This window comes from Calliopsis andreniformis, unplaced genomic scaffold (assembly GCF_051401765.1).
Source record: "Calliopsis andreniformis isolate RMS-2024a unplaced genomic scaffold, iyCalAndr_principal scaffold0031, whole genome shotgun sequence".
NCBI lineage: Eukaryota > Metazoa > Arthropoda > Insecta > Hymenoptera > Andrenidae > Calliopsis > Calliopsis andreniformis.
The window spans coordinates 1,271,230-1,291,797 of record NW_027480440.1 but is presented as its reverse complement, the minus strand read 5'-3'; positions in this window follow the sequence as shown (position 1 = coordinate 1,291,797).

The window sequence follows — 20,568 nt, the reverse complement described above, 5'->3', positions numbered from 1 at the left end:
GGATTGAAGATAGAGGATTGGGTATTGAGGATTGAAGAATGAGTATTGAGGATTGAGGATTGATGATTGGGGATTGAAGATTGAGTATTGAGGGTTGAAGATTGAGTATTGATGATTGAAGATTGAGGATTGAGTATTGAGGGTTGAGGGTTGAGGACGAGGACTGACGGTTGAGGATTGAGGTTTGAGGATTGAGGGTTGAGGACTGAGGACTGAGGATAGAGGATTGAGGATGGAGCATTGAGGATTGAAGATTGAGGACTGGGGATTGAGGATTGAAGATTGAGGATTAAGGATTGAGGGTTGGGGATTGAGGATCTAGGATTGAATATTGATTACTGAGGACTGAAGATTGAGGATTGAGGATTGAGGATTGAGAATTGAGAATTGAGGATAAGGACTGAGGGTTGAGGATTGAGGTTTGAGGAATGAGGATTGAGGATTGAGGATTGAGGATTGAGGATTGAGGATTGAAGATTGAGTATTGATGATTGAAGATTGAGGACTGAGGATTGAGGGTTGAGGATTGATGACGAGGACTGACGTTTGAGGATTGTGGCTTGAGGAATGAGGATTGAGGATTGAGGATTGATGATTGAGGATTGAGGGTTGAGTATTGAAGGTTGAGGATTGATGACTGAGGATTGAGGATTGCGGATTGACGATTGAGGATTGAGGATTGAGGGTTGAAGGTTGAGGATTGAAGGTTGAGGATTGACAATTGAGGATTGAGGATTGAGGATGATGGCTGAGGTTTGAGGTTTGAGGTTTGAGTATTGAATCCTGAGAATTCAGGATGTTCTATTGAGTATTGAGAATTGAGGATTGATGGTTTAGTATTGAGGATTCAGGATTGAGGATTGAGGATTGAGTATTGAAGATTGAGGATTGATGATTGAGGATTTAGGATTGAGGAATGAGGATTGAGGATTGAGGATTGATAATTGAGTATTGAGTACTGAATGTGGAGGACTGACGAATAAGGATTGAGGATTGAGGATGAGGGCTGAGGGTTGAGGATTGAGGTTTGAGGTACGAGGATTGAAGTTTGAGGATTGAGGACTGAGGATTGACGATTGAGTATTGAAGATTGAGGCTTGATGTGTGAGGATTCAGGATTGAGGATTGATGATTGCGGATTGAGTATTGAAAGTTGAGTATTGAGGATTGAATATTGAGTATTGAGGATTGAGGATTGAGGTTTGAAGGTTGAGTATTGTGGATTGAAGATTGAGGATTGAGGATTGACGATTGAGGATTGAGGATTGAGGTTTGAGGATTGACGATGAGGGCTGAGGGTTGAGGATTGAGGTTTGAGGTCTGAGGACTGAGGATTGAGGATTGAGAATTGAGGATTGAGGATTGAGGATTGAGGATTGAGGATAGAGGATTGGGGACTGAGGATTGAATATTCAGGATTGAGGATTGAGGATTGAAGATTGAGGATTGAGGAGTGAAGATTCAGTATTGAGGATCGAGGATTCAGAATTGAGGATTGAGGATTGAACATTGAGGACTGAGTGTTGAGGGTTGAGTGATGGGTATTGATGATTGTGGGTAGAGATTTGAAGATTGCAGATTGAGTATTGAGTATTGAAAACTGTGAATTGGGAATATTATACTGAGGATTGAGGATTGACAGCTGATTGTTGAGGACTGAGGGCTGAAGATTGAGGACTCAGGATTGAGGATTCAGAATTGAGTTTTGAGGACTGAGGATTCACGATTGAAGATTGAGTGTTGAGGATTGAAGCTTGAGGATTGCGGATTGAGGATGGAGGATTGAGGAGAGAGGACTGAGTGTTGAGGATTGAGTGTTGAGAATTGATGTTTGAGGGTTGATGTTTGATTATTGATTTTTGTGGATTGAGTATTGAACGATGAGAGTTCAGGGTATTCTATTGAGTATTGAGAATTGAGGATTGATTGTTGAGTATTGAGGATTGATGGTTGAGGGTTTTGTGTTGAATATTGAGGATTGAGGATTGAGGATTGAGGATTGAGGATTGAGGATTGAGGAATGAAGATTGAGTATTGAGGATTGACGATTGAGGATTGAATATTGACGATCGAGAATTGAGGATTGAGGATTGAAGATTGAGTATTGAGGATTGAAGATTGAGGATTGAGGGTTGAGGATTGAGGATTAAGGACTGAGGATTGAGGATGATGGCTGAGGTTTGAGGTTTGATGTTTGAGTATTGAATCCTGAGAATTCAGGATGTTCTATTGAGTACTGAGAATTGAGGATTGATGATTTAGTATTGAGGATACAGGATTGAGGATTGAGGATTGAGTATTGAAGATTGATTATTGAGGATTGAGGATTGATGATTGAGGATTTAGGATTGAGGATTCAGAATTGAGGTTTGAGGACTGAGGTTTGAGGATTGAAGATTGATTATTGAGAATTGAAGATTGAGGATTGAGGATTGAGGATTGAGGATTGAGGATTGAGGATGAGAGCTGTCCGTCGAGGATTGAGGTTTGAGGACTGAGGACTGAGGATTGAGGATTGAGAATTGAGGATTGAGGATTGAGTATTCAAGATTGAGGATTGGGTATTGAGGATTGAAGGATGAGGCTTGAGGATTGAGGATTGAGGATTGAGGATTGAGGATTGAGGATTGAGGATTGAAGATTGAGGATTGGGTATTGAGGACTGAAGAATGAGGATTGAGGATTGAGGATTGAGGATTGAGGATTGAAAGTTGAGTATTGAGGATTGAAGATTGAGGATTGAGGATTGAGGATTGAGGATTGAGGATTGAGGATTGCGGATTGAAGATTGAGGATTGGGTATTGAGGATTGAAGAATGAGGATTGAGGATTGAGGATTGAGGATTGAGGATTGAAAGTTGAGTATTGAGGATTGAAGGTTGAGGATTGAGGATTGAGGTTTGAGGATTGAGGATTGAGGATTGAGTATTGAAGGTTGAGGATTGCTGACTGAGGACTGAGAATTGAGGATTGAGGATTGAGGATTGATTATTGAGGATTGAAGATTGAGTGTTGAGGATTGAGGGTTGAGGATTGAGGATTGAGTATTGAGGATTGAGGATGAGGTCTGAGGTTTGAAGTTTGAGGTTTGTGTATTGAACCCTGAGAATTCAGGATATTCTATTGAGTATTGAGAATTGAGGGTTGATGGTTGAGTATTGAGGATTCATAATTGAGGATTGAGGATTGAGTACTGAAGATTGAGTATTGAGGATTGAAGATTGAGGATTGAGAATTGACGATTGAGGATTGAGGATAGAGGTTTGAGGATTGACGATGAGGCCTGAGGGTTGAGGATTGAGGTTTGAGGTCTGAGTACTGAGGATTGAGGATTGAGAATTGAGGATTGAGGATTGAGGATTGAAGATTGAGGATTGGGTATTGAGGATTGAAGAATGAGGAATGAGGATTGAGGATTGAGGATTGGGGACTGAGGATTGAAGATTCAGGATTGAGGATTGAGGATTGAGGTTTGAGGATTGAAGATTTAGTATTGAGGATTGAAGATTGAGAATTGAGGATTGATGATTGAACATTGAGGACTGAGTGTTGAGGGTTGAGTGATGAGAATTGATGTTTGTGGATAGATATTTGAAGACTGCAGATTGAGCATTGAGTATTGAAAACTGTGAATTGATGATATTCTATTGAGGATTGAGAATTGACAACTGATTGTTGAGGACTGATGGCTGAAGATTGAGGATTCAGGATTGAGAATTCAGAATTGAGGATTGAGGACTGAGGACTGAGGATTGAAGATTGAGTATTGAGGATGGAAGACTGGGGATTAAGGATTGAGGATTGGGGATTGAGGATCTAGGATTGAAAATTGATTATTGAGGATTGAAGATTGAGGATTGAGGATTGAGGATTGAGAATTGAGAATTGAGGATAAGGACTGAGGGTTGAGGATTGAGGTTTGAGGAGTGAGGATTGAGGATTGAGGATTGAAGATTGAGTATTGATGATTGAAGATTGAGGATTGAGGATTGAGGGTTGAGGGTTGAGGATTGAGGACGAGGACCGACAGTAGAGGATTGTGGTTTGCGGATTGAGGGTTGAGGATTGAGAATTGAGGATGAGGATTGAGGTTTGAGGTACGAGGATTGAGGATTGAGGATTGAGGATTGAGGACTGAGGATTGACGATTGAGTATTGAAGATTGAGGATTGATGACTGAGGATTGAGGATTGATTATTGATGATTGCGCATTGAGTATTGAAAATTGAGTATTCAGGATTGAATATTGAGGATTGTGGATTGAGGATTGAGGTTTGAATATTGAGTATTGAGGATTGAAGATTGAGGACTGAGGATTGACGATTGAGGATTGAGGATTGAGGTTTGATAATTGACGATGAGGGCTGAGGGTTGAGGATTGAGGTTTGAGGTCTGAGGACTGAGGATTGAGGATTGAGAATTGAGGATTGAGGATTGAGGATTGAAGATTGAGGATTGGGTATTGGGGATTGAAGAATGAGGATTGAGGATTGAGGATTCAGGATTGAGGACTCAGAATTGAGGTTTGAGGACTGAGGATTCAGGATTGAAGATTGAGTATTGAGGATTGAAGATTGAGTATTGAGGATTGAAAAATTGAGGATTAAGGATTGATGATTGGGGATTGAGGATCTAGGATTGGAAATTGATTATTGAGGATTGAAGATTGAGGATTGAGGACTGAGGATTGAGAATTGAGAATTGAGGATAAGGACTGAGGGTTGAGGATTGAGGTTCGAGGAATGAGGATTGAGGATTGAGGATTGAGGATTGAAGATTGAGGATGATGGCTGAGGTTTGAGGTTTGATGTTTGAGTATTGAATCCTGAGAATTCAGGATGTTCTATTGAGTACTGAGAATTGAGGATTGATGATTTAGTATTGAGGATACAGGATTGAGGATTGAGGATTGAGTATTGAAGATTGATTATTGAGGATTGAGGATTGATGATTGAGGATTTAGGATTGAGGATTCAGAATTGAGGTTTGAGGACTGAGGTTTGAGGATTGAAGATTGATTATTGAGAATTGAAGATTGAGGATTGAGGATTGAGGATTGAGGATTGAGGATTGAGGATGAGAGCTGTCCGTCGAGGATTGAGGTTTGAGGACTGAGGACTGAGGATTGAGGATTGAGAATTGAGGATTGAGGATTGAGTATTCAAGATTGAGGATTGGGTATTGAGGATTGAAGGATGAGGCTTGAGGATTGAGGATTGAGGATTGAGGATTGAGGATTGAGGATTGAAGATTGAGGATTGGGTATTGAGGACTGAAGAATGAGGATTGAGGATTGAGGATTGAGGATTGAGGATTGAAAGTTGAGTATTGAGGATTGAAGATTGAGGATTGAGGATTGAGGATTGAGGATTGAGGATTGAGGATTGCGGATTGAAGATTGAGGATTGGGTATTGAGGATTGAAGAATGAGGATTGAGGATTGAGGATTGAGGATTGAGGATTGAAAGTTGAGTATTGAGGATTGAAGGTTGAGGATTGAGGATTGAGGTTTGAGGATTGAGGATTGAGGATTGAGTATTGAAGGTTGAGGATTGCTGACTGAGGACTGAGAATTGAGGATTGAGGATTGAGGATTGATTATTGAGGATTGAAGATTGAGTGTTGAGGATTGAGGGTTGAGGATTGAGGATTGAGTATTGAGGATTGAGGATGAGGTCTGAGGTTTGAAGTTTGAGGTTTGTGTATTGAACCCTGAGAATTCAGGATATTCTATTGAGTATTGAGAATTGAGGGTTGATGGTTGAGTATTGAGGATTCATAATTGAGGATTGAGGATTGAGTACTGAAGATTGAGTATTGAGGATTGAAGATTGAGGATTGAGAATTGACGATTGAGGATTGAGGATAGAGGTTTGAGGATTGACGATGAGGCCTGAGGGTTGAGGATTGAGGTTTGAGGTCTGAGTACTGAGGATTGAGGATTGAGAATTGAGGATTGAGGATTGAGGATTGAAGATAGAGGATTGGGTATTGAGGATTGAAGAATGAGTATTGAGGATTGAGGATTGATGATTGGGGATTGAAGATTGAGTATTGAGGGTTGAAGATTGAGTATTGATGATTGAAGATTGAGGATTGAGTATTGAGGGTTGAGGGTTGAGGACGAGGACTGACGGTTGAGGATTGAGGTTTGAGGATTGAGGGTTGAGGACTGAGGACTGAGGATAGAGGATTGAGGATGGAGCATTGAGGATTGAAGATTGAGGACTGGGGATTGAGGATTGAAGATTGAGGATTAAGGATTGAGGGTTGGGGATTGAGGATCTAGGATTGAATATTGATTACTGAGGACTGAAGATTGAGGATTGAGGATTGAGGATTGAGAATTGAGAATTGAGGATAAGGACTGAGGGTTGAGGATTGAGGTTTGAGGAATGAGGATTGAGGATTGAGGATTGAGGATTGAGGATTGAGGATTGAAGATTGAGTATTGATGATTGAAGATTGAGGACTGAGGATTGAGGGTTGAGGATTGATGACGAGGACTGACGTTTGAGGATTGTGGCTTGAGGAATGAGGATTGAGGATTGAGGATTGATGATTGAGGATTGAGGGTTGAGTATTGAAGGTTGAGGATTGATGACTGAGGATTGAGGATTGCGGATTGACGATTGAGGATTGAGGATTGAGGGTTGAAGGTTGAGGATTGAAGGTTGAGGATTGACAATTGAGGATTGAGGATTGAGGATGATGGCTGAGGTTTGAGGTTTGAGGTTTGAGTATTGAATCCTGAGAATTCAGGATGTTCTATTGAGTATTGAGAATTGAGGATTGATGGTTTAGTATTGAGGATTCAGGATTGAGGATTGAGGATTGAGTATTGAAGATTGAGGATTGATGATTGAGGATTTAGGATTGAGGAATGAGGATTGAGGATTGAGGATTGATAATTGAGTATTGAGTACTGAATGTGGAGGACTGAGGAATAAGGATTGAGGATTGAGGATGAGGGCTGAGGGTTGAGGATTGAGGTTTGAGGTACGAGGATTGAAGTTTGAGGATTGAGGACTGAGGATTGACGATTGAGTATTGAAGATTGAGGCTTGATGTGTGAGGATTCAGGATTGAGGATTGATGATTGCGGATTGAGTATTGAAAGTTGAGTATTGAGGATTGAATATTGAGTATTGAGGATTGAGGATTGAGGTTTGAAGGTTGAGTATTGTGGATTGAAGATTGAGGATTGAGGATTGACGATTGAGGATTGAGGATTGAGGTTTGAGGATTGACGATGAGGGCTGAGGGTTGAGGATTGAGGTTTGAGGTCTGAGGACTGAGGATTGAGGATTGAGAATTGAGGATTGAGGATTGAGGATTGAGGATTGAGGATAGAGGATTGGGGACTGAGGATTGAATATTCAGGATTGAGGATTGAGGATTGAAGATTGAGGATTGAGGAGTGAAGATTCAGTATTGACGATCGAGGATTCAGAATTGAGGATTGAGGATTGAACATTGAGGACTGAGTGTTGAGGGTTGAGTGATGGGTATTGATGATTGTGGGTAGAGATTTGAAGATTGCAGATTGAGTATTGAGTATTGAAAACTGTGAATTGGGAATATTATACTGAGGATTGAGGATTGACAGCTGATTGTTGAGGACTGAGGGCTGAAGATTGAGGACTCAGGATTGAGGATTCAGAATTGAGTTTTGAGGACTGAGGATTCACGATTGAAGATTGAGTGTTGAGGATTGAAGCTTGAGGATTGCGGATTGAGGATGGAGGATTGAGGAGAGAGGACTGAGTGTTGAGGATTGAGTGTTGAGAATTGATGTTTGAGGGTTGATGTTTGATTATTGATTTTTGTGGATTGAGTATTGAACGATGAGAGTTCAGGGTATTCTATTGAGTATTGAGAATTGAGGATTGATTGTTGAGTATTGAGGATTGATGGTTGAGGGTTTTGTGTTGAATATTGAGGATTGAGGATTGAGGATTGAGGATTGAGGATTGAGGATTGAGGAATGAAGATTGAGTATTGAGGATTGACGATTGAGGATTGAATATTGACGATCGAGAATTGAGGATTGAGGATTGAAGATTGAGTATTGAGGATTGAAGATTGAGGATTGAGGGTTGAGGATTGAGGATTAAGGACTGAGGATTGAGGATGATGGCTGAGGTTTGAGGTTTGATGTTTGAGTATTGAATCCTGAGAATTCAGGATGTTCTATTGAGTACTGAGAATTGAGGATTGATGATTTAGTATTGAGGATACAGGATTGAGGATTGAGGATTGAGTATTGAAGATTGATTATTGAGGATTGAGGATTGATGATTGAGGATTTAGGATTGAGGATTCAGAATTGAGGTTTGAGGACTGAGGTTTGAGGATTGAAGATTGATTATTGAGAATTGAAGATTGAGGATTGAGGATTGAGGATTGAGGATTGAGGATTGAGGATGAGAGCTGTCCGTCGAGGATTGAGGTTTGAGGACTGAGGACTGAGGATTGAGGATTGAGAATTGAGGATTGAGGATTGAGTATTCAAGATTGAGGATTGGGTATTGAGGATTGAAGGATGAGGCTTGAGGATTGAGGATTGAGGATTGAGGATTGAGGATTGAGGATTGAGGATTGAAGATTGAGGATTGGGTATTGAGGACTGAAGAATGAGGATTGAGGATTGAGGATTGAGGATTGAGGATTGAAAGTTGAGTATTGAGGATTGAAGATTGAGGATTGAGGATTGAGGATTGAGGATTGAGGATTGAGGATTGCGGATTGAAGATTGAGGATTGGGTATTGAGGATTGAAGAATGAGGATTGAGGATTGAGGATTGAGGATTGAGGATTGAAAGTTGAGTATTGAGGATTGAAGGTTGAGGATTGAGGATTGAGGTTTGAGGATTGAGGATTGAGGATTGAGTATTGAAGGTCGAGGATTGCTGACTGAGGACTGAGAATTGAGGATTGAGGATTGAGGATTGATTATTGAGGATTGAAGATTGAGTGTTGAGGATTGAGGGTTGAGGATTGAGGATTGAGTATTGAGGATTGAGGATGAGGTCTGAGGTTTGAAGTTTGAGGTTTGTGTATTGAACCCTGAGAATTCAGGATATTCTATTGAGTATTGAGAATTGAGGGTTGATGGTTGAGTATTGAGGATTCATAATTGAGGATTGAGGATTGAGTACTGAAGATTGAGTATTGAGGATTGAAGATTGAGGATTGAGAATTGACGATTGAGGATTGAGGATAGAGGTTTGAGGATTGACGATGAGGCCTGAGGGTTGAGGATTGAGGTTTGAGGTCTGAGTACTGAGGATTGAGGATTGAGAATTGAGGATTGAGGATTGAGGATTGAAGATTGAGGATTGGGTATTGAGGATTGAAGAATGAGGAATGAGGATTGAGGATTGAGGATTGGGGACTGAGGATTGAAGATTCAGGATTGAGGATTGAGGATTGAGGATTGAGGATTGAAGATTTAGTATTGAGGATTGAAGATTGAGAATTGAGGATTGATGATTGAACATTGAGGACTGAGTGTTGAGGGTTGAGTGATGAGAATTGATGTTTGTGGATAGATATTTGAAGACTGCAGATTGAGCATTGAGTATTGAAAACTGTGAATTGATGATATTCTATTGAGGATTGAGAATTGACAACTGATTGTTGAGGACTGATGGCTGAAGATTGAGGATTCAGGATTGAGAATTCAGAATTGAGGATTGAGGACTGAGGACTGAGGATTGAAGATTGAGTATTGAGGATGGAAGACTGGGGATTAAGGATTGAGGATTGGGGATTGAGGATCTAGGATTGAAAATTGATTATTGAGGATTGAAGATTGAGGATTGAGGATTGAGGATTGAGAATTGAGAATTGAGGATAAGGACTGAGGGTTGAGGATTGAGGTTTGAGGAGTGAGGATTGAGGATTGAGGATTGAAGATTGAGTATTGATGATTGAAGATTGAGGATTGAGGATTGAGGATTGAGGGTTGAGGATTGAGGACGAGGACCGACAGTAGAGGATTGTGGTTTGCGGATTGAGGGTTGAGGATTGAGAATTGAGGATGAGGATTGAGGTTTGAGGTACGAGGATTGAGGATTGAGGATTGAGGATTGAGGACTGAGGATTGACGATTGAGTATTGAAGATTGAGGATTGATGACTGAGGATTGAGGATTGATTATTGATGATTGCGCATTGAGTATTGAAAATTGAGTATTCAGGATTGAATATTGAGGATTGTGGATTGAGGATTGAGGTTTGAATATTGAGTATTGAGGATTGAAGATTGAGGACTGAGGATTGACGATTGAGGATTGAGGATTGAGGTTTGATAATTGACGATGAGGGCTGAGGGTTGAGGATTGAGGTTTGAGGTCTGAGGACTGAGGATTGAGGATTGAGAATTGAGGATTGAGGATTGAGGATTGAAGATTGAGGATTGGGTATTGGGGATTGAAGAATGAGGATTGAGGATTGAGGATTCAGGATTGAGGACTCAGAATTGAGGTTTGAGGACTGAGGATTCAGGATTGAAGATTGAGTATTGAGGATTGAAGATTGAGTATTGAGGATTGAAAAATTGAGGATTAAGGATTGATGATTGGGGATTGAGGATCTAGGATTGGAAATTGATTATTGAGGATTGAAGATTGAGGATTGAGGACTGAGGATTGAGAATTGAGAATTGAGGATAAGGACTGAGGGTTGAGGATTGAGGTTCGAGGAATGAGGATTGAGGATTGAGGATTGAGGATTGAAGATTGAGGATGATGGCTGAGGTTTGAGGTTTGATGTTTGAGTATTGAATCCTGAGAATTCAGGATGTTCTATTGAGTACTGAGAATTGAGGATTGATGATTTAGTATTGAGGATACAGGATTGAGGATTGAGGATTGAGTATTGAAGATTGATTATTGAGGATTGAGGATTGATGATTGAGGATTTAGGATTGAGGATTCAGAATTGAGGTTTGAGGACTGAGGTTTGAGGATTGAAGATTGATTATTGAGAATTGAAGATTGAGGATTGAGGATTGAGGATTGAGGATTGAGGATTGAGGATGAGAGCTGTCCGTCGAGGATTGAGGTTTGAGGACTGAGGACTGAGGATTGAGGATTGAGAATTGAGGATTGAGGATTGAGTATTCAAGATTGAGGATTGGGTATTGAGGATTGAAGGATGAGGCTTGAGGATTGAGGATTGAGGATTGAGGATTGAGGATTGAGGATTGAGGATTGAGGATTGAAGATTGAGGATTGGGTATTGAGGACTGAAGAATGAGGATTGAGGATTGAGGATTGAGGATTGAGGATTGAAAGTTGAGTATTGAGGATTGAAGATTGAGGATTGAGGATTGAGGATTGAGGATTGAGGATTGAGGATTGCGGATTGAAGATTGAGGATTGGGTATTGAGGATTGAAGAATGAGGATTGAGGATTGAGGATTGAGGATTGAGGATTGAAAGTTGAGTATTGAGGATTGAAGGTTGAGGATTGAGGATTGAGGTTTGAGGATTGAGGATTGAGGATTGAGTATTGAAGGTTGAGGATTGCTGACTGAGGACTGAGAATTGAGGATTGAGGATTGAGGATTGATTATTGAGGATTGAAGATTGAGTGTTGAGGATTGAGGGTTGAGGATTGAGGATTGAGTATTGAGGATTGAGGATGAGGTCTGAGGTTTGAAGTTTGAGGTTTGTGTATTGAACCCTGAGAATTCAGGATATTCTATTGAGTATTGAGAATTGAGGGTTGATGGTTGAGTATTGAGGATTCATAATTGAGGATTGAGGATTGAGTACTGAAGATTGAGTATTGAGGATTGAAGATTGAGGATTGAGAATTGACGATTGAGGATTGAGGATAGAGGTTTGAGGATTGACGATGAGGCCTGAGGGTTGAGGATTGAGGTTTGAGGTCTGAGTACTGAGGATTGAGGATTGAGAATTGAGGATTGAGGATTGAGGATTGAAGATTGAGGATTGGTTATTGAGGATTGAAGAATGAGGATTGAGGGTTGAGGATTGAGGATTGGCGATTGAGTATTGAAGATTGAGGATTGATGACTGAGGATTGAGGATTGATGATTGATGATGGCGGATTGAGTATTGAAAATTGAGTATTGAGGATTGAATATTGAGGATTGACGATTGAGGATTGAGGATTGAGGTTTGAGGATTGACGATGAGGGCTGAGGGTTGAGGATTGAGGTTTGAGGTCTGAGGACTGAGGATTGAGGATTGAGAATTGAGGATTGAGGATTGAGGATTGAAGATTGAGGATTGGGTATTGAGGATTGAAGAATGAGGAATGAGGATTGAGGATTGAGGATTGGGGACTGAGGATTGAAGATTCAGGATTGAGGATTGAGGATTGAGGATTGAGGATTGAAGATTTAGCATTGAGGATTGAAGATTGAGAATTGAGGATTGATGATTGAACATTGAGGACTGAGTGTTGAGGGTTGAGTGATGAGAATTGATGTTTGTGGATAGATATTTGAAGACTGCAGATTGAGCATTGAGTATTGAAAACTGTGAATTGATGATATTCTATTGAGGATTGAGAATTGACAACTGATTGTTGAGGACTGATGGCTGAAGATTGAGGATTCAGGATTGAGAATTCAGAATTGAGGATTGAGGATTGAGGATTGAGAATTGAGAATTGAGGATAAGGACTGAGGGTTGAGGATTGAGGTTTGAGGAGTGAGGATTGAGGATTGAGGATTGAAGATTGAGTATTGATGATTGAAGATTGAGGATTGAGGATTGAGGATTGAGGGTTGAGGATTGAGGACGAGGACCGACAGTAGAGGATTGTGGTTTGCGGATTGAGGGTTGAGGATTGAGAATTGAGGATGAGGACTGAGGTTTGAGGATTGATGACTGAGGATTGAGGATTGAGGATTGATGATTGCGGATTGAGGATTGAAGATTGAGTATTGAGGATTGAATATTGAGGATTGAGGAATGAGTATTGAGGATTGAAGATTGAGTATTGAGGATTGAAGATTGAGGATTGTGGGTTGAGGATTGAGGATCGAGGATTGAGGATTGAGGATTGAAGATTGAGGATTGGGGACTGAGTGTTGAGGGTTGAGTGATGAGAATTTATGTTTGTGGATAGAGATTTGAAGATTGCAGGTTGAGTATCGAGTATTGAAAACTGTGAATTGAGGATATTCTATTGAGGATTGAGGATTGACAATTGATTGTCGAGGACTGAGGGCTGAAGATTGAGGACTCAGGATTGAGGATTCAGAATTGAGGTTTGACGGCTGAGGATTCACGATTGAAGATTGAGTATTGAGGATTGCAGGTTGAGGATTGAGGATTGAGGATGGAGGATTGAGGAGAGAGGACTGAGTGTTGAGGATTGAGTGTTGAGAATTGATGTTTGAGGGTTGATGTTTGATTATTGATTTTTGTGGATTGAGTATTGAACGATGAGAATTCAGGGTATTCTATTGAGTATTGAGAATTGAGGATTGATTGTTGAGTATTGAGGATTGATGGTTGAGGGTTTTGTGTTGAATATTGAGGATTGAGGATTGAGGATTGAGGATTGAGGATTGAGGATTGAGGAATGAAGATTGAGTATTGAGGATTGAAGGTTGAGGATTGAGGGTTGTGGATTGAGGATTGAGGATTGAAGATTGAGGATTGGGGATTGAGGATTGACGATTGAGGATTGAGTATTGACGATCGAGAATTGAGGATTGAGGATTGAAGATTGAGTATTGAGGATTGAAGATTGAGGATTGAGGGTTGAGGATTGAGGATTAAGGACTGAGGATTGAGGAGGATGGCTGAGGTTTGAGGTTTGATGTTTGAGTATTGAATCCTGAGAATTCGGGATGTTCTATTGAGGATTGAGGATTGAGGATTGATGATTAAGGATTGAAGATTGAGTACTGTGGATTGAAGATTGAGGTTTGAGGATTGAGGACTGGGGATTGAGGATTGAAGATTGAGGATTGGGGATTGAGGATTGGCGACTGAGGATTGAGTATTGAGGATTGAGGATTGAGGATTGAGGATTGAGGATTGAGGATTGAAGATTGAGTATTGAGGATTGAAGGTTGAGGATTGAGGGTTGTGGATTGAGGATTGAGGATTGAAGATTGAGGATTGGGGATTGAGGATTGACGATTGAGGATTGAGTGTTGACGATCGAGAATTGAGGATTGAAGATTGAGTATTGAGGATTGAAGGTTGAGGATTGAGGGTTGAGGATTTAGGATTGAGGACTGAGGATTGAGGATGATGGCTGAGGTTTGAGGTTTGATGTTTGAGTATTGAATCCTGAGAATTCGGGATGTTCTATTGAGGATTGAGGATTGAGGCCTGAGGATTGAGGATTGAGGATTGAGCATTGAGGATTGAAGATTGGGGACTGGGGATTGAGGATTGAAGACTGAGGATTAAGGATTGAGGATTGGGGATAGGGGATCTAGGATTGGAGATTGATTATTGAGGATTGAAGATTGAGGGCTGAGGATTGAGGATTGAGAATTGAGAATTGAGGATGAGGACTGAGGGTTGAGGATTGAGGTTTGAGGTACGAGGATTGAGGATTGAGGATTGAGGATTGAGGACTGAGGATTGACGATTGAGTATTGAAGATTGAGGATTGATGACTGAGGATTGAGGATTGATTATTGATGATTGCGCATTGAGTATTGAAAATTGAGTATTCAGGATTGAATATTGAGGATTGTGGATTGAGGATTGAGGTTTGAATATTGAGTATTGAGGATTGAAGATTGAGGACTGAGGATTGACGATTGAGGATTGAGGATTGAGGTTTGATAATTGACGATGAGGGCTGAGGGTTGAGGATTGAGGTTTAAGGTCTGAGGACTGAGGATTGAGGATTGAGAATTGAGGATTGAGGATTGAGGATTGAAGATTGAGGATTGGGTATTGGGGATTGAAGAATGAGGATTGAGGATTGAGGATTCAGGATTGAGGACTCAGAATTGAGGTTTGAGGACTGAGGATTCAGGATTGAAGATTGAGTATTGAGGATTGAAGATTGAGTATTGAGGATTGAAAAATTGAGGATTAAGGATTGATGATTGGGGATTGAGGATCTAGGATTGGAAATTGATTATTGAGGATTGAAGATTGAGGATTGAGGACTGAGGATTGAGAATTGAGAATTGAGGATAAGGACTGAGGGTTGAGGATTGAGGTTCGAGGAATGAGGATTGAGGATTGAGGATTGAGGATTGAAGATTGAGGATTGAGGATTGAAGATTGAGGATTGATGATTGAGTATTGAGGATTGAGGATTGAGGATTGAGGATGAGGGCTGAAGGTTGAGGGTTGAGGTTTTAGGACTGATGACTGAGGACTGAGGATTGAGAATTGAGGATTGAGGATTAAGGATTGAAGATAGAGGATTGGGTATTGAGGATTGAAGAATGAGGATGGAGGATTGAGGATTAATGATTCGGGATTGAAGATTGAGTATTGGGGATTGAAGCTTGAGTATTGATGACTGAAGATTGAGGATTGAGTATTGAGGGTTGAGGGTTGAGTACGAGGACTGACGGTTGAGGATTGAGGTTTGAGGATTGAGGTTTGAGGACTGAGGTCTGAGGATAGAGGATTGAGGATGGAGCATTGAGGATTGAAGATTGAGGACTGGGTATTGAGGATTGAAGATTGAGGATTAAGGATTGAGGTTTGGGGATTGAGGTTATAGGATTGATTATTGATTACTGAGGATTGAATATTGAGGATTGAGGATTGAGGATTGAGAATTGAGAATTGAGGATAAGGGCTGAGGGTTTAGGATTGAGGTTTGAGGAATGAGGATTGAGTATTGAGGATTGAGGATTGAAGATTGAGTATTGATGATTGAAGATTGAGGATTGAGGATTGAGTGTTGAGGATTGAGGACGAGGACTGACGGTTGAGGATTGTGGTTTGAGGATTGAGGATTGAGGGTTGAGCATTGAGGATGAGGACTGAGGTTTGAGGATTGATGTTTGAGGAATGAGGATTGAGGATTGAGGATTGAGGATTGAGGATTGAGGATTGAGTATTGAAGGTTGAGGATTGATGACTGAGGATTGAGGATTGCGGATTAACGGTTGAGGATTGAGGATTGAGGGTTGAAGGTTGAGGATTGAAGGTTGAGGATTGACGATTGAGGATTGAGCATTGAGGATGATGGCTGAGGTTTGAGGTTTGAGGTTTGAGTATTGAATCCTGAGAATTCAGGATGTTCTATTGAGTATTGAGAATTGAGGATTGATGGTTTAGTATTGAGGATTCAGGATTGAGGATTGAGGATTAAGTATTGAAGATTGAGGATTGATGATTGAGGATTTAGGATTGAGTATTGAGGATTGAGGATTGAGGATTGAAAATTGAGTATTGAGGATTGAAGGTGGAGGACTGAGGAATAAGGGTTGAGGATTTATGATGAGGGCTGAGGGTTGAGGATTGAGGTTTGAGGAGTGAGGACCGACGATTGAGGATTGAGAATTGAGGATTGAGGACTGAGGATTGAAGATTGAGAATTGGGTATTCAGGATTGAACAATGAGGATTGAGGATTGAGGATTGAGGATTGAGGATTGAAGATTGAGTATTGAGGATTGAAGATTGAGGATTGAGGATTGAGGATTGAGGATTGAGGATCGAGGATTGAGGATTGAATATTGAGGATTGGGGACTGAGTGTAGAGGGTTGAGTGATGAGAATTGATGTTTGTGGATAGAGGGTTCAAGATTGCAGATTGAGTATTGAGTATTGAAAACTGTGATTTGAGGATATTATATTGAGGATTCAGGGTTGACAACTGATTGTTGAGGACTGAGGGCTGAAGATTGAGGAATCAGGATTGAGGATTCAGAATTGAGGTTTGAGGACTGAGGATTGAGGATTGAAGATTGAGTATCGAGGATTGAAGGTTGAGGATTGAGGACTGAGGATTGAGGATTGAGGATGAGGGCTGAGGGTTCAGTATTGAGGTTTGAGGACTGAGGACTGAGGATTGAGGATTGAGAATTGAGGATTGAGGATAGAGTGTTGAAGATTGAGGATTGGGTATTGAGGATTGAAGAATGAGGATTGAGGATTGAGGATTGAGGATTGAAGATTGAGTATTGAAGATTGAGGATTGATGACTGAGGATTGAGGATTGATGATTGATGATGGCGGATTGAGTATTGAAAATTGAGTATTGAGGATTGAATATTGAGGATTGACGATTGAGGATTGAGGATTGAGGTTTGAGGATTGACGATGAGGGCTGAGGGTTGAGGATTGAGGTTTGAGGTCTCAGGACTGAGGATTGAGGATTGAGAATTGAGGATTGAGGATTGAGGATTGAAGATTGAGGATTGGGTATTGAGGATTGAAGAATGAGGAATGAGGATTGAGGATTGAGGATTGGGGACTGAGGATTGAAGATTCAGGATTGAGGATTGAGGATTGAGGATTGAGGATTGAAGATTTAGCATTGAGGATTGAAGATTGAGAATTGAGGATTGATGATTGAACATTGAGGACTGAGTGTTGAGGGTTGAGTGATGAGAATTGATGTTTGTGGATAGATATTTGAAGACTGCAGATTGAGCATTGAGTATTGAAAACTGTGAATTGATGATATTCTATTGAGGATTGAGAATTGACAACTGATTGTTGAGGACTGATGGCTGAAGATTGAGGATTCAGGATTGAGAATTCAGAATTGAGGATTGAGGATTGAGGATTGAGAATTGAGAATTGAGGATAAGGACTGAGGGTTGAGGATTGAGGTTTGAGGAGTGAGGATTGAGGATTGAGGATTGAAGATTGAGTATTGATGATTGAAGATTGAGGATTGAGGATTGAGGATTGAGGGTTGAGGATTGAGGACGAGGACCGACAGTAGAGGATTGTGGTTTGCGGATTGAGGGTTGAGGATTGAGAATTGAGGATGAGGACTGAGGTTTGAGGATTGATGACTGAGGATTGAGGATTGAGGATTGATGATTGCGGATTGAGGATTGAAGATTGAGTATTGAGGATTGAATATTGAGGATTGAGGAATGAGTATTGAGGATTGAAGATTGAGTATTGAGGATTGAAGATTGAGGATTGTGGGTTGAGGATTGAGGATCGAGGATTGAGGATTGAGGATTGAAGATTGAGGATTGGGGACTGAGTGTTGAGGGTTGAGTGATGAGAATTAATGTTTGTGGATAGAGATTTGAAGATTGCAGGTTGAGTATCGAGTATTGAAAACTGTGAATTGAGGATATTCTATTGAGAATTGAGGATTGACAATTGATTGTCGAGGACTGAGGGCTGAAGATTGAGGACTCAGGATTGAGGATTCAGAATTGAGGTTTGACGGCTGAGGATTCACGATTGAAGATTGAGTATTGAGGATTGCAGGTTGAGGATTGAGGATTGAGGATGGAGGATTGAGGAGAGAGGACTGAGTGTTGAGGATTGAGTGTTGAGAATTGATGTTTGAGGGTTGATGTTTGATTATTGATTTTTGTGGATTGAGTATTGAACGATGAGAATTCAGGGTATTCTATTGAGTATTGAGAATTGAGGATTGATTGTTGAGTATTGAGGATTGATGGTTGAGGGTTTTGTGTTGAATATTGAGGATTGAGGATTGAGGATTGAGGATTGAGGATTGAGGATTGAGGAATGAAGATTGAGTATTGAGGATTGAAGGTTGAGGATTGAGGGTTGTGGATTGAGGATTGAGGATTGAAGATTGAGGATTGGGGATTGAGGATTGACGATTGAGGATTGAGTATTGACGATCGAGAATTGAGGATTGAGGATTGAAGATTGAGTATTGAGGATTGAAGATTGAGGATTGAGGGTTGAGGATTGAGGATTAAGGACTGAGGATTGAGGATGATGGCTGAGGTTTGAGGTTTGATGTTTGAGTATTGAATCCTGAGAATTCGGGATCTTCTATTGAGGATTGAGGATTGAGGATTGATGATTAAGGATTGAAGATTGAGTACTGTGGATTGAAGATTGAGGTTTGAGGATTGAGGACTGGGGATTGAGGATTGAAGATTGAGGATTGGGGATTGAGGATTGGCGATTGAGGATTGAGTATTGAGGATTGAGGATTGAGGATTGAGGATTGAGGATTGAGGATTGAAGATTGAGTATTGAGGATTGAAGGTTGAGGATTGAGGGTTGTGGATTGAGGATTGAGGATTGAAGATTGAGGATTGGGGATTGAGGATTGACGATTGAGGATTGAGTGTTGACGATCGAGAATTGAGGATTGAAGATTGAGTATTGAGGATTGAAGGTTGAGGATTGAGGGTTGAGGATTTAGGATTGAGGACTGAGGATTGAGGATGATGGCTGAGGTTTGAGGTTTGATGTTTGAGTATTGAATCCTGAGAATTCGGGATGTTCTATTGAGGATTGAGGATTGAGGCCTGAGGATTGAGGATTGAGGATTGAGCATTGAGGATTGAAGATTGGGGACTGGGGATTGAGGATTGAAGACTGAGGATTAAGGATTGAGGATTGGGGATAGGGGATCTAGGATTGGAGATTGATTATTGAGGATTGAAGATTGAGGGCTGAGGATTGAGGATTGAGAATTGAGAATTGAGGATGAGGACTGAGGGTTGAGGATTGAGGTTTGAGGTACGAGGATTGAGGATTGAGGATTGAGGATTGAGGACTGAGGATTGACGATTGAGTATTGAAGATTGAGGATTGATGACTGAGGATTGAGGATTGATTATTGATGATTGCGCATTGAGTATTGAAAATTGAGTATTCAGGATTGAATATTGAGGATTGTGGATTGAGGATTGAGGTTTGAATATTGAGTATTGAGGATTGAAGATTGAGGACTGAGGATTGACGATTGAGGATTGAGGATTGAGGTTTGATAATTGACGATGAGGGCTGAGGGTTGAGGATTGAGGTTTGAGGTCTGAGGACTGAGGATTGAGGATTGAGAATTGAGGATTGAGGATTGAGGATTGAAGATTGAGGATTGGGTATTGGGGATTGAAGAATGAGGATTGAGGATTGAGGATTCAGGATTGAGGACTCAGAATTGAGGTTTGAGGACTGAGGATTCAGGATTGAAGATTGAGTATTGAGGATTGAAGATTGAGTATTGAGGATTGAAAAATTGAGGATTAAGGATTGATGATTGGGGATTGAGGATCTAGGATTGGAAATTGATTATTGAGGATTGAAGATTGAGGATTGAGGACTGAGGATTGAGAATTGAGAATTGAGGATAAGGACTGAGGGTTGAGGATTGAGGTTCGAGGAATGAGGATTGAGGATTGAGGATTGAGGATTGAAGATTGAGGATTGAGGATTGAAGATTGAGGATTGATGATTGAGTATTGAGGATTGAGGATTGAGGATTGAGGATGAGGGCTGAAGGTTGAGGGTTGAGGTTTTAGGACTGATGACTGAGGACTGAGGATTGAGAATTGAGGATTGAGGATTAAGGATTGAAGATAGAGGATTGGGTATTGAGGATTGAAGAATGAGGATGGAGGATTGAGGATTAATGATTCGGGATTGAAGATTGAGTATTGGGGATTGAAGCTTGAGTATTGA